The sequence below is a fragment of the Takifugu flavidus genome, chromosome 2 (assembly GCF_003711565.1).
Source record: "Takifugu flavidus isolate HTHZ2018 chromosome 2, ASM371156v2, whole genome shotgun sequence".
NCBI classification, from domain to species: Eukaryota; Metazoa; Chordata; class Actinopteri; order Tetraodontiformes; family Tetraodontidae; genus Takifugu; species Takifugu flavidus.
Genome location: NC_079521.1, coordinates 5,535,884 through 5,550,988, shown reverse-complemented (window position 1 = coordinate 5,550,988; position 15,105 = coordinate 5,535,884). Strand labels below are relative to the sequence as shown.

General features: G+C 44.5%; 1 protein-coding gene across 7 annotated transcripts in view; it reads left to right on the top strand.

Moving 5' to 3' along the window:
- tln2a (talin 2a) overlaps nucleotides 1-15,105 on the top strand; it is a 47,945-nt gene that overhangs the window by 1,019 nt on the left and 31,821 nt on the right. For 6 of the 7 annotated variants that reach the window (XM_057025151.1, XM_057025150.1, XM_057025149.1 and 3 more), the window contains exon 2: nucleotides 10,797-10,851. The gene's annotated coding sequence lies outside the window, so the exon portion shown is untranslated. Of the gene's footprint in view, nucleotides 1-10,642; nucleotides 10,709-10,796; nucleotides 10,852-15,105 lie in introns of all 7 variants that reach the window. The other variant, XM_057025148.1, reaches the window with a different exon arrangement.

The window sequence follows — 15,105 nt, the reverse complement described above, 5'->3', positions numbered from 1 at the left end:
AGGACTGAATTACATGTTTTTTTCAGGGACTTTGATAGGCAAATTTGTGCCCTTGGTTCTGAGCTGTTTGTTCCACATTCTCTGGTTGTGTCCCACATCAGCCATGGGTCCGACCTGCTCGGTGGCCTGAATCCAACAGGGATTGTGGAATTTGCTCTTTACGCTGTAGTTGTTCAAGTATCAGTGCTGAAAGCAGCAAGGCTTAGAATCCTCATGAAGTCACGTTGGAATTTACACACCATGAGGCTAAAGGCGTTTTAAACCCACCATGATGGGTGGAATTAAAAGCTTTGCGTGGCTATGATGGCAGAACTGCTAGCTGATTGTTTCCCCCAGAAATATGGACTCTTGCTGGGAAGCTGTTTGATCTTGCTGCTCAGGTGTTGAAGACTGCTCCTGCATGCTAGCAGCAAGGTCACTCATTTATCGATCTGTTCTTTTGCTTCGCACATGAAAATATTGCCATCAGTTAGTAAGATGCTGAGACTTGAATCATGGGAAGTGGCATCAAGGCTCTGGATCACTGAGGTCAGTCCACTGTTGCTTCTAGAGCAGGAATTTGCTTTTCTGATGTTAACTGTGGATGTAACCTTCTTGCTGGTTTCATTTTGACCCATTTCTGCACGCTTTCTAATCTGTTAGCCCAAACAGGTGAAAACTGAGCTACCAAAGGAGAGGTTCTACCCATCTGGGCCATTTCTCCATATCAAGCTGCTGATGTTCGACAGGAGAGGCCAAGTGTGTGCTGCCCTTTCTGTAGGAGTCTTCATTTTGATTGATGCTTCTCAGAAGCTCTAATATCCGGATGGAGTAGATTCCCAGTTTTAGCCCTAATGAGCTGTTGGTTTGGGGCCCATTAAACCACGAGTCTGTAATTCAAGAACAAACCTCATTACACAAGTTCATGATGCCTACCTTAAAGCTGTAAAAACTGCAGCTAATATGCTCCTTTTTGCTAAATATGTGCTAAATATTTCCCTGGCCTAGTCTAGTTCGATTTAACAATATGACAGAATTTCACACTTGGTTGTGACCAAATGAGGCATGTGTAGCAAAGCTCAGGGCTCCCTAACCCTAACCCTGTGGGAACCCTGTGCAGGTTTCTTCGTTTCCGTGCTTGCTATCGGTCTCACATCAGAATCAGCAGCAACTTCACTCAGCTCCCCTTGTGTAAAGGACCAGATTTGTGCATGTAGATACAGCACTGGCTGGTTCTGGTTCTGAAGGAAAGCTGGGTTTGTTGCCTGGTTTTTGGACTATAATTAAACGTGAGCAGAGCAGCCTGCCTGAGCAACTGTTGCCTCACCAGCAGTCCGAGTTGGAGGTCCTGCTCATGCTTTAATGCAAATGGGTCAAACCTCATGTTTGAGCTAAAAATACAACCTTTTGATCGCACTGAGTTATCTGTTGTCATGGTGCTGGCCCTTCCTGTCACCACTTTAAAAAGAGTTGCTCATTTGGTGCCACACATTAGAGAGAAGCAACGGTAATTTTTGTGATGACGAATGATGAGAGACTGTGATTAGTTAAGAGTTTTGCATGTACACATTCCACGCATGGCTCTGTGCAGTAGCCGGCATGCACAACGAAGCCACAGACTTGGATGACTTACACAGCTGCTCTGGTCCGTAACTCTAACATATCTGACTAAAGTTGTGCCTTCTCTATCCAACTTTCTCTCCCTTCATCTGTTTCTGATGTCAGACCTTCATGAGCAGCGTATCTTAGCAACTAGATACGCCAGTAGCACATGAACCCCCTCATTAGTTAAATGGGGTATTAGGTTATAGAGTTATGCATGGCAGTGTCTTATGTTAAGGGCATTTTAGCCTTTATTTGATAGAGACAGGAAACATGGAGGGCAGCGTGGTGTGTGAGACACGCCACCAATCTCCTAAGCTGGATTCAAATCCTGGTCAGTTGACAGGAGGACCTGAGCCCCCACCAATGTGCCAAAAAGTTCTGGGAAAATTCTGACTTACAAGTTGTGGAGAATCTACGATTTTGTGTTTATTTTGTTAAAGTTATTTTGTTAAAATTTGTAAAATGAAAATCCTCCATATCTGAGTCTTTATATAGCTTCTGCATTCTGCAGTAGCCCGTTGTCCTCTGAGTCTCCTGCCTGAATGTGTAAATAAAGTTGCCTTGATTTGAGCATTGCTCAAAGTTTACAGTTTCATGTAATTTTGCCTTTCGGCTGCAGTTTAATATGCACTATTCTACTCAAGGGGCAAAATCCAGGTTTCCTCTAAACCCAGCTTGTAATTTCAGGCCGGTGGCAGCGTCGGCCTGACCCAAGCCTGAAAGTGGATCCTTGTTGAAATGTTTCAGGTTGCAGCTGAGCTCTGCTGCTATTGCTGGAGCGCGTCTCTGGCAGAACTTCCTGCTGCCATGATTGCCACCAGAAGGCCAATGCCTCTGAGTCAATGGGGCAGAAATGGAACCTAATCAGGTGTCTGCTGCTCCTGGTCCATCAGCACGACTGAATGGACCACCAAGGCCTTTTCAGTTGAGCAGACCATGTTTTTGGTTCAAGAAGCACAGTTATTGAAGCAGAACTGGACCACTTGGAGTTTTTGAACTGAACGTGTCGGCCACAGCAGATCTTCCAGAGGGAGCTGCAGTGGTTTAGATCCAGATTTGACTGTGTAATGTCTATTTTTGCTTCATTTTTGTCATCATTGTGAAAGTTTGCATAGAATTGCTTCAGGTGTGACCGACAAGATTCCCAAAACCTTTTCTATGGCAGTCGCCTCTTCAGCAGAGCCCGATGCACTACGATCATGCCTTCCTTGATGGTTCTGATGAAAAGGGGGTCCTCTGCATCCTCGGTTCCTTTGAACCTTCCCCAGCAGCAGCTGGCTTGACAACGACCTCATGTTTCTGGTGACAAATTTCACCAGTTGCGTCACTCGTCACATTATTTTTTATCTCTGTGATGTTTTGGTTTCTGAAAATAATCTCGCATAGAATTTCCCTGGGAAGTTGGGGGATCATTCTGGGAGTACTGCAAATGTGTCTTGGCCCTTGTGCAGCCCGGGGGAGCTTCTATTCTTGGGTTTCTCATGAGGAGGAATTCTTGCTACAAATGTTTAGTTGCTAACAAGCAAAGTATGACTTCTTAGTAGTGAGCTGCTACTGTAACTTGTTTCTGTTTAAAACGACTAAATGGTTCATTGTGATTATCTGCTAATTGCTTTTTAAATGAGTAAATTAATAAAAGCCTTAGTTCTAACAAGGTGGATCTCCCTAAAGATGATGTTTGCTTTTGTCATTTCTACCTGATTCTGTGGATGGAACATCAGAAGTAGCTCTTTAAGTGGCTATTAATGTGCGACTGTTACACAATTGTTCCACCGGTTCTCTCGGCCGATAAAGCTCTCCGTCTGGTAGAGGTGCGCTCATCCTCCCCCCTCTGAAGTTGCCTGTTGCAGACTTTAAATAGAACTATATAAGGGAAAGAGTTCTTTGTTTATTAGTTAAGGGAGAGTACACGGGAGTGCTGCCAGGCCTCTGGGCCAAAACGGGACACAAAGAAGATGAACCACGGCTTCAATCGTCTTCTCTGCTGTGGATAGCTGTAAACATGAGCGCGGCAGCTGGACTACATTACATGTTTAAAGCCCAACGTTAATCAGCTGGCTGGAAATAGCCTTTTATTTTAACGCTATGCTATGGCCGGTGGGCTCACAATGTAAAGAGGTGGTATCGGCTAGATTTTGGTATCTGTCAATAACGGAACATTTCCTGCAGTAATTCCTTTTAGTTTATTGTTTTATTGCAGTCAAGAGTGATACTGGCTGTTTGTGGCCTATTTATTTAAATGAATTAAACCAAGACGCAGCGCCACATTCTCCATTTGTACAGCATGAAGTTTCTGAACTGATCTGGCAGCTGCAGTCTTGTGCTGTGATGCCATGTGTGGGCTGCGCTTCAGACACAGACGAGCAGAATCAGATTCAGATGCTCACCCGGGCAAGAACATTCATCTCAACTTGTATAGTGTACAATGTGCTGAAAAGCATAAACAAGAACGCTGAATTCAGGTGCTCTGCTTGGTTCTTAGCTGCGCATATAATCAACATACCGGTACATCACAGTAGTGCCTGTTACAACAACTACTAGTCTAAGTTTTGCTAAGCTAACAGATCTTGGCAAAACGTCTTCAAGAAAAACCCCAACAAGTCCAGTCGACGCAGAGGTCTTATTTGGGTAACTATGACCTGGATGCTTGAGAATCTACACGGAGAAAATGGAAATGAAGCTCTTTGTAGGTTGGTTTAGGGACAACAGTGAGTGGATGGACGAGGAGACGGTGTCCAATCAGCACTTCAAGCATGTCCTAGAGATGGTCCTGTCAGGAAGAGTGAACTATATGGACCTAGCATCTTCAAGGGTCTCCACCCAGCTGCTCCTGGTGCCTCCTCAGAAACACTGATAGGTTTAGTGGAGCCACAATCCAACATTAATGTCAACAACTAACACAATTGGGACCAGACAACCAAGTAGTCCTGTATTTTTGGTAGTCCCTCACTTTTCAACTTTTATTTGGAATAAACAACCTGAGATTTTAAGCCTATTTAATATTAAAATGGTCAATATTAAGCATTTTATAAAATAAGTACACATGCTAAAAATGCCTCTTAGCTGTGGTATAATGAATCTATACCACAGCCTGTCATGATCTACTGCTTAATTGAACATAAGAGCAAGAAAGGGGCAATATGATGTTACGTATACATTATAGCTAATTTAATCAAAATTTTAAATTCTAAAAGCTGTTACTGCAGCCTGCCACCAGGGCTTATCAAGCACCATCATTGCTATTGGCTACTTTGTGCACCCTCTTTGGCTGTATATATAAATGAATGAGCTTTCTTTTATTACATTTATAACTAGGAGCAGCTATCTGTGGGACACATGTATGACCCCATGAACATGGCTCCTCCCTAATGGACATGCTTGTCCAGGTTTGTGGCTGCACTTTGAGAGTCCAGTAATTCTTCAGAAGGCTTCCTAAAGATGCCTCTCATTGTTCCCTGTTTTAGTTTATTAAATGTGAGCCAATGTGAAGCCTTCGGTTGTTTTCCAGGGATGTTTTTTGCTGTGAAGTTGTTGTGTCTCATGTCTGTGGGGAGCTTGTTCTCCGACTGGCCACCAGACAACTGCAGCATTGTCAGATGACTCCCTTTAAATTGACTCGGCTGTTTTGTGTAGAACTCGGGTAGAATGATATCCTTGTCCTCGCCTCAGTTCCTTATCTGTCCAGCGTAGAACAGACCCTCAGGGAATTACCTGAGGAGGCACCTCCACCCACATATCTTAAAGCGTCAACCATGAACTATGTGTCTCTGTTTGAGGACAACATTCACTTTTCCTGTCTGCAGACATCAGGAGCTCCGTCCATCCGTCTATCTGCCTAATTGTTTTGTGTGGTTGACTTTTTTTCATCGACTAATCCCCCAACTTAGGTTGCTGTGCCCCATCTTGTTCTGATTGGGAGTTCTGCTGGTCTGGAATCAGCCACGACTCTGCTGACTGAAGTGAAAATGGCAGCAGCCTCATTCTCACCCCTCCCCAGCTAAATAAAAACATATCATTGCACCTGCCACCCTTGCTCCTCATCTCATTAGCTTGTTCTCGGCTGTCTCCTCATCCCTATCTGGGCTCCACCACCCGTCTGCCTGCAGCCAGCGAGTGTATTGACGCCCCGGCTGCAGCCCTCGCAGGGATTAAGTGACACAACCCGATTAAAGGGACACTTGCCTGCTCTAATGGCTCGTTTAGATGCAGTTTTAATGCTCTTTTTATATTTGTGTCTTTCAGATTCAGAAAAAGCTCCACCTTTGGCTTATTGTGCAAACCTGAACTTGTTTGCTACCAAAGACTCGTTAATTAAAAACCATCAGGAGGAAAATGATCTTTTAAGAGGGTTTCATTTGTATACCTCTACAAAGCCAACATTGGTGCCTTTTGTTTCATTGTTTTTCAGTTGGAATTTTTCTGGCACATGTCTTCTCTTTAGTCTCTCCATGCTGCAACAATGTCTTGATAACCAGTCAAACCATTTCTTTGGATACAAAATCAGGTAATTTTGTCTTTAAATCAGCTCCAGCTGTGGAGCATCTCAAGTCCCTGACACCTCGTCTTTGTACACCCAGTGCTTTAAAAGCACAAGAAGCGTGGGCACATTGTAGGCGTGTGAGTTGGCTATGGCCTCCCAATCCCTAAACAATGATGCTTTTTGAATGAGGTAAGCAGTAGCGGCACCTGTCTGCCTGGAACAATAGAAGTGAAAAGCAAGTGGCCAGAGGAGTTGGGTGCCCCCCCCTTCCTCCGGTGGACAAACACAGACTGTTGGAGTAGGTTACAGGTGTGTCCCCATAGCTTTGTCTCACCTGCCTAGAATTGGACTCAACCTCTCAAATCGGGCTTAAAAAGAGTCCCTCAGAAAAGTCCATCATCGATTTTGGGGAACATACAGCTGCTAATCTAAATAAACATGGCATCATGCATGTTGTTGAACGAGTTTTGGAGAGATGGGAGCTGAAGTTTCCGAGAGGGAAGCTTGGTGTCCACTCATTGAACATAGTGGAGACCCCTTATCACCACAGCTGAGATGCAAGAGAAGATTTGCAGGCTGGGTCTGTTCCACCATGTTGTCAGACGTTGTTTTTATAAAACTGGGCATTGGCAATGCTAGACGGCATGAAGGATCATCTGCTGCTGTCTGTGGTTGGAAGTGAAGGACATCAGTCGCCATATCTTCAAATACCGGTATGTGACGTCTCTCAGCTCTTATCAGCAGGGTTGGCTGTAAGTCAGGGACAGTTGTGGAACACAAATGACAGCCTTCCTGTTAACTTTAGTGTGTTAACGAACTCTCTGTTGTCATCACAGACATCTCTGAAGTTCAGCAGGCATCACTGGAACCTGACCCGCATGCCGGCCGCTCAGGACCAGAGAATTAATTAGTAGTGTGGCAGAAATGTGCTCAGCCTAGACGTCACAATACAGCCGTGTGTGTGTGTGTGTGTGTGTGTGTGTGTGTGTGTGTGTGTGTGTGTGTGTGTGTGTGGTGTGTGTGTGTGTGTGTGTGTGTGTTGTGTGTGTGTGTGTGTGTGTGTGTGGTGTGTGTGTGTGTGTGTGTTGTGTGTGTGTGTGTGTGTGTGTGTGTGTGTGTGTGTGAGAGAGAGACAGTCAGTCAGATGTAAAGCAACAGCTGTTCTCCAGAAGTCCTCAACCCCCCCCCATGAAACAGAATAGTGTCCCTAAAGGGGTGTGTGTGTTGGACTCGCAGCATTTCTGTCGTTGTTTTTCCTCTGAGTCATGTTTGATCTCGGTCAGCTGATGTTGTCATGACAATGTCATCAGTTTCCAGCAGAGCTACAGATTCAAAATGTTTAATCAAAAATGCACCAATCCATTGATTGACACAAGACTTTGATCAACCATACTACAGCAATAATGATGCCTTTGCTTCTATTTGTTGTTTTGGTGGGATGTTTGACATGTTTAATTTGTGTGTGTTTCTTTAAACCACTTTTCTCATTGGCCCTCTCGTAATGTGTTCTATCATTTAAATTTATCTAAGACAATAATTATATGGTGTTTTACTGTAACCACAATAATAAATTTAGTAGTGACAAACAGGCCACTACCTCTACCACCAGGAGTCAGGTCATTCAGAGCCCTAGCTGAGAGGAGCATTTTTCTTTTGCTCTTAAGTTCCACTTTTCTCATTGGCCCTCTCGTAATGTGTTCTATCATTTAAATTTATCTAAGACAATAATTATATGGTGTTTTACTGTAACCACAATAATAAATTTAGTAGTGACAAACAGGCCACTACCTCTACCACCAGGAGTCAGGTCATTCAGAGCCCTAGCTGAGAGGAGCATTTTTCTTTTGCTCTTAAGTTCTTTCTCTACACCTCTGTCTTCAATGATTGACAGTGTCCTCATTTTACAGCATGAATGATCTCTATGTTCCCTCGATATAATTATACGTACGGTCACAACCTTTAAGTTGACCCCCACGTTTTATGTGTTAGTCCATTTAATACATCCTGCGTCCTGTCCTGTCCTGTCCTGTCCTGTCCTGTCCTGTCCTGTCCTGTCCTGTCCTGTCCCATCAATCATGGTCCTTAAGTCATCACTTGATCTCACCGTGACCTCAGAGAAACATGTTACCTGCTCAAGTGGTTGAAACTAATATTGTTTGTAGTTCCAGTGGGTTCAGATGCCCACCTCACACACACTCACACTCACCTCCACCTCCCCCTTTATGTCCAGACCCTATAGACTCATTTAAGTAGTTGCCTATCAGGATCTGCTGCTGGTGGAAGACACCAGACCTGTTGGTGGGCTGAAGGGCTGAGGTCCATCCTTGCTGTGGTAGTGAAGGCGCAACTGGTACAGGGAAGGGTCTCTGAACTAGTTCTCTGTGTATAAACTTCAGTTTGTGCTCATGCTAACAAGAGATTTCAGGGTTGTTCCTGGTGCTTTAGACTGTTGAATCGGGTTCGAACTCACTGCTGCTGTCAGATGAAACATTAGACTCCACCTGGCACCTTTCCAGTAGGTCAGATGGGTGGTGGAGGTAAAGATTACCATTATTATGGTGTGGATTTTCTCACAGTTGTGGTGGCTGAACTGGATGAAACTCAAATGATGTCTGAGAAACATGGAATTCCAGCCAGCTGAACCCCAGCTGGCTGAACAGTTGTCACAGGCCCTCATGCTAAGCTAATGGCTGAGCCACTGACGTGTAATATGTGGCGTTAAGTATTAAACCTTCTCCCTACAGGTGGAAACTAGCAACACTTCAACAAAGTGATACGTGATCAGTCAAATTTTCATTTCCGTTTCTTGCTGGCTGCTTTCCTGTGCTGAAAATCTTTATTCTTTATTGAAATTCTTTATTCCACTCAAAACAAACTCTGGCTTGACCCCATGGAGACACACACTTCACCTCTGCAGTGATCTGTATGCAATCCAGCTGTGTCTATGGTGCAAATTGCTGAGAAGTCCTCGTGAGAAGTCTTATTAAAGCTTCAATTTTTGAGCCTCAGGAAGGTGTTTCCCAGGTAACAGATTGCCTGGCCCATGCCCACTCTCTGCTCCTCTTCTGCCCTGCATGTAATGAAATTGCCAGCCGGGGGAAGCATGGAGTCTCCAGTGGCCTGTTGGTGACGTGTCTCCGTCCTCCACTTCTGGAAACCACGGGGGGAACAGCCGAGTCTCCCCACGCATTCACCCACCTTTCTTTGATGTAACAGAAGTTAATCAAACGCCATCATTCATAGTTAATTAAGACACCTCCCATCACTTTCAGATCAGATGAAACAGGAATTGCAGGCTTCCTGTATGATGTGTGAGATAATGTTTTCATGCATATTGTCCCTGGAGGGCTAAATGTTAAACATTTATTTACCAGCCTTTCTTTATTTTTTGCAATAAAGAAACTGTTGGCTCTTTTCACAGGTGACACTACAGTACAGTTGGTTAAAGTTTTTCCTTTGTGTTGTTATTTGATGATATAGGCATGTGCAGTTTGTCACCCTGTATTATTATTATCGTCTTCATCATCATCATCATCATCATCATCCTGCCAGAGGCCCTAAGGCCTAAGTGATTGACTAAGTGAAGCAGCAGTTTCTGGATGTGAATATTGTTGATGTGGAGCATGTGAGCTTTCTAACTGGCTGTAATCCTGACTGATTTCTGCTGAAGGCTGTAGCGCTGGTCACACAGCCCCTTCTACGAGACTTTCTGCTGGGTGGCCAAATGGTAATTTGACACTGCTGTGTTGCTTTTGACTCACTATTTTGGCTCTAAGTGAGATCAGCAGCATTGTGGGAGGAAATGACACCAGAGCAGAGTTTGGACCTTTAGGCTGTTGGCTGCCTGTAATTGTGCATCTCTGGTGCCTTCCTGCTGCAGCTCCAGCATCTGGAGGGAGAGTCCCCTCCAGTGATCCACCTTCAGAAGTCTGTCCTGGTTCCTGTCTCCCATCAGTCTGCAGCCTGTCCGCAGAGTCAGCGACCTCCTCACTCTGCAGCCTGGACAGTTTGACCAAACTAGATGTTCTGCTAAACTGGTTTAAAAACCTGAAGCACATGTTCAGGCGTTGCCACATCAAATTGCATCAACAAATCTTACAGGGTAGAATTATAACTGGTTACAGATTCTCACTCCTGTTTACTTTTCCCATTTGAATTATAAAACAGCATTATACAGCATCAGCAACATTTAATTTCACACAGGCTCTTTTGTCAGACTCTGGTTGATGGTTCACATCTGCTCTGTAAATGTTACACCAGCCTGATAGTAGTGCACAGGTGTCAGGGTGGTGTAACAGCGTCAGGGTGGTGTAACAGCGTTGGTAGTTCACCGCTGTCAGGGTGGTGTAACAGCGTCATGGTGGTGTAACGGCTTCAGGGTGGTGTAAATTGGTTTAATTAAGGAAAAACGAGGCTGTGAATCAAACCCGATGAGTTCAGGTTTGACGAACCTTCACCGTCTCCTTTTTGAAGGTAAAAATGGGGTTTGTATGAAATCTAAATAATTAAACAAAAATACGTGCTCTCATATGGTTACAGAGAAAACACTGTATCAAAGCTGTTTATTTCCTCCTCCAGCCAGCTGTAAAATGGCTGTAAAACTCTACAGATGTTTGGCTCTGATCAGGAGTTGCTGAAGTCTTGGTAGGCTGAACTTGTTTAAGGTACACGTGTGAATGGAAAATGTCACCACAGCTTTTGTCTCTAACACATCCTTCATTTGTCTTTGCAGTTGTGAAAGTGGGCAGTGGGCTGTCATCCAAGGCTGCGTTCTCCTCTGCTATAAGGTAAGAATGTGAAGCTGAAGATGGAGGAGCAGCATATAGAATATGGAGATTATGACATCTCCTCTTTGGCATGTAAACATTTTATTGTCTGTGCAGGTGTAACGACAGAAGATTAATTGGTGCTGGTAGCAGCACTCGGAGCAAAGAGATGATTTTACAGAGCAAATGAGTGTAGTGATTTAATCTCAACGATCATTCAAACTGGAACAAACTCTACATGCCCCCCCATATTTGGTCAGTCAGAACAAAGTTTAGTTTTTACCTTTAGTGGAGTTTACAGGCTGTCATCATAGGGTTTTCATTTTTACAGAGTTTTGGCTGTGCTTTACATTTTCACACACTGATGATTTGTTCATTTTTCCATGAAGTCATTATGACTCACTGTCGACACACACACACACGCTCTCACTCAAACACACACACACACAGACATGCCTGCGCTGATGGACCCAGGAACCAGCAACCTCTCGCTGTGGCCCAACAAACCTGATTTTAGTTTTCTGGGGACAAGCTGCAGCGCTGCTTCAGACTCCTGCTGCTGGTTCACAGCAGCGTTTTGGATGTTGTGTATTGGTGTTGCGATACAGCAGAGCAGCTGTCTGCAGGCCTTTTGAAAGGACAGAGGTGATTCTGGACTGTGTTGTTTACATTCGTGGACATGAACTGTCATTTGGGGTTCCAAACATTCTTGATATAAATATTTTCCTATCAACTTGAATATGTTAGCAGAACATTCTTAAAGGACGGAAACCTCAAAGAACTGAGGCACATTTGTTCACCCACTATGGAGGGTCATGCTCACTCCTTTTTTTGCTCTTTTTGCACACTCATACCTTGAAGCAGAGCCAAAGACAGCCCTTCCCAGCTTCTCCAGTACCGTATTTAGATGTTGTTCCATGCGTTTTAGTCTGGACTTGGGCCAGTGGGCCCCACTCCTGGTGGGGCTGCAACCGGCTTCAGACTCACAGTTGAATGAGGTTCAGGATTTGTCATTTCCTCCAGAATTGTTAAAATGATCAGTATATTTGAGGGGCGATTGTTCGGCTGAGAGCTCAGAGCACTGCTGAGGTACCCTTGAGCAAGGTACCGAATCCTTAAATGCTCACACAGGGCCCTGTGATGAACGGGTGATGGACCTGTTTTCACCCATACGCAGCAACTTTAAAGGCAGCAGTTACTCCTGATTGCAACCAGGCCTAGTGGAGTGTCACTGAGTCAACGCCACACCGACTTGGTTTGTCTGCCTCACGGCTGGGTCACCAACTCACTTTCCATGCTAACTGTTATATCAGTGGGCAGCTGTGATGCCTGAGTAATGCCACTATTCCTCCACAGCACAGATTATATAGGTGAGTGGTGGTCGCCTCCTTGTGTTGGTGAACAAGTCCATCAGCAGCAACTGACTGTGAGTAACCTGTTGTTCTGAGCAAAGCCGCTGTTCTGGCCAAAAGGCCCAATGAGACTTCAGTGCCACTATCAGCATGCTGCTCTCTCCTTTGGTACTAAATCTGAGACTGATAGAAACAGGGTCCTGCAGCCCAACAGAATGAGAAACAGTTCTAGTAGAACGATTGCTTGAAGGGTTTTTGCTTTTTGACCCCTGACCTTCCACTTCCCAAATCAATTCTGCACATAAACAAAAGTAGAATCCCAACTATGATTTGCCTTTAGTCAGTGTTATTTAAATTTAGGAGTCTGTCTTCAATTCCCAGTGAGGTTCAAACACGTCAGGCAGGAAAAATGTTTTAAGAAAACCTAAAAGTGTGGTGTGAAAAGATGTGTGCACCTTTACCAGATGATGCTTCCTTCCACTTGTCTTTATGTCTCATCCCGCTGGCTGAGCAAACATCCTTCTGCCACAGTATATTTTAAAAGAAAATACTGATGTCAACCAATGAAGAACTGCACTGCATTCCCTCTCAGACGTTCACCATTTTTTGTTTTGCACATTTTAGTGGACTTAAAACTGCATCAATGTCAGATATTGAAGATTTATTACAGCTCTTAACTGCACAACTGGTGTAAATCCGAGTCTAATAAACCAGAATAGTTGATGGTACGTTGAACTACTTGCCACAAGAAGATTGATTGTTTTGGTTCTACCCTTTTACCTGCTGCTTCTTGTACTCCAGCCAAGCTGCTCCTGTGCGTGTTTGGTGTGAGGGAAAGGCTTGTTTGGAAATGATTAACGTGTCAGTTGTGATCCATGTTTCCACATTGGGTCTCCAGCGTGCAGCAGTTAGCAAAATGAAGTTAAATGGATGAAGACTTGAAATAGACTGCCTGTTCTCAGGGGAGATGTTTCTTGGCTAAAGCAGGCTAATTAATGGCTGCAAGGCAAAGATTTCATGAATAAATTCAGTAGGAGGCTCCAGGATTTAGTAATGAAAGCAGCAGCTTAAATCACCTTTTCAGTCTGAAATAAAACCATAATCTCACCTCAGTGGAAAGTTAGAGGTAGCACGAGTCCACTTTATTTAGCTTTATTCCATTATAAAAGGTTCACTCTAATGTTTTCCTCAGCTTTTGAAATGGACATTAGTCCAGCCACAACCATCCTTTGTAACCATGGCAACGTGGCTTTGAATACATCCTCGAGAGGCTGCAGAGTAGCCAGAGAAGATCAGTACTGAATTGATATTCTAACAGTAATAAAGCTGACATGTGACAGTGAAAAACACCATGGTCTCAGGCAGACCTCCATCAGCTGGATGAACAAACTAGGAATCAGTAGATGTGATGTTTGTAGCCTGACACCGATCTGGTTGTTGAACGTCTGTGGGTTCAGACGACTGTTTGTCTCTGAAACTTGACACCAGTGCTGACAGAGATTCATCACCTGCCCTCTGAACCATTCTCCCCCTCTCCCCCCCTCTCCCTCGGTCTCTCTCTCTCTCGCTGTTGCTGTCTTTCTTTCTCTCCTTCTCTCCCCCAATCTCTATCTCCCTCTCTTGCTTAGTCTCTCTCTCACTTCCCCCTCTCTCCCTCGGTCTCTCTCCCTGTTGCTGTCTTTCTTTCTTTCTTTCTTTCTTCTTTCTTTCTCTCTCTCTCTCTCGCTGTGGAGGGGAGGGAGGGAGGGAGGGAGGGAGGGGGGAGGGAGGGAGGAGGGAGGGAGGGAGGGAGGGAGGGAGGGAGGGAGGGAGGGAGGGGGCTTTCTTTCTTTCTTTCTGGGGAGAGAGGAGAGAGAGAGGAGCTTCTTTCTTTCTTTCTTTCTTTCTTTCTCTCTCTCTCTCTCTCTCTTTCTTTCTTTCTTTCTCTCTCTCTCTCTCTCTCTCTCTCTCTCTCTCTCTCTCTCTCTCTCTCTTTCTTTCTTTCTTTCTTTCTTTCTTTCTTTCTTTCTTCTTTCTTTCTCTCCCTCTCTCATTCTCTCCCCCAATCTCTCTCTCCCTCTCTTGCTCAGTCTCTCTCTCACCCCACCCCAAACACACACACAAACACACACTTCTCCATGCAGCCCATTATTATGCTATAGTACACTTGCCAGGCCAGTAGTTGGAGCTTATGAACAAGATTACTAACAAACTACTAACAAACCAGATGTCCTTCTAAATGATCTCTTCATTTTTCCAGTGTAAATGAGCTGGTTTAAGCTGGTTTCCAGTGACTCTGCTGCTCCCAGAGGTCTCTGAGGCCTGTATGGCATTGGTGTGAAAGCCACTGTCATATGATAAGCTTCTATTGTCCTACATGTGTACATTTTCCATGGCAGGGACAATATCATTGCTTTGGTTAAGGAACTTAATGCTTGAACCTAATGCTACAGTTTTGCCTTAAAGTCTTTTTCCGATTTTGTGTGCTAAAACAGGTTTTAGCAGCTCGATGGTCCCCTAAAGGGTGAAGCAGGGTTGTTGGCCCGAACTGTCCCCGGTGTTGTTGACACGTCCTGGCCTGACGCGTCACATGTTTCCAGGTCCGGGCCACTTTCTCCTGTAGGCAAGCTGTTCTATTATGGGATGGAAGGCCACGCTCCTGTAATACTGCTGGGCATTTCCAGCAGCCGCTTCTCTGCCTCATTGACCTCTTCAACAATGGCTACTTGATCTCTCCCAGTTTCTTTTAATTCCACAAGCCTGTCTGACTTTTGCAGGAGCTTCTTTCTTTAGATAACACTGACAATTTTCTCTTGGAGCATTTTACACGGCAGAGTAGTAACCAAATGTAAATATTGACTTATTGGATGTCCTAATTCTGGCTGGGGGCTACAGGGGTTTAGCTGTTCTATTTACTTTATCATTAAGGCATTTAATGATTTAA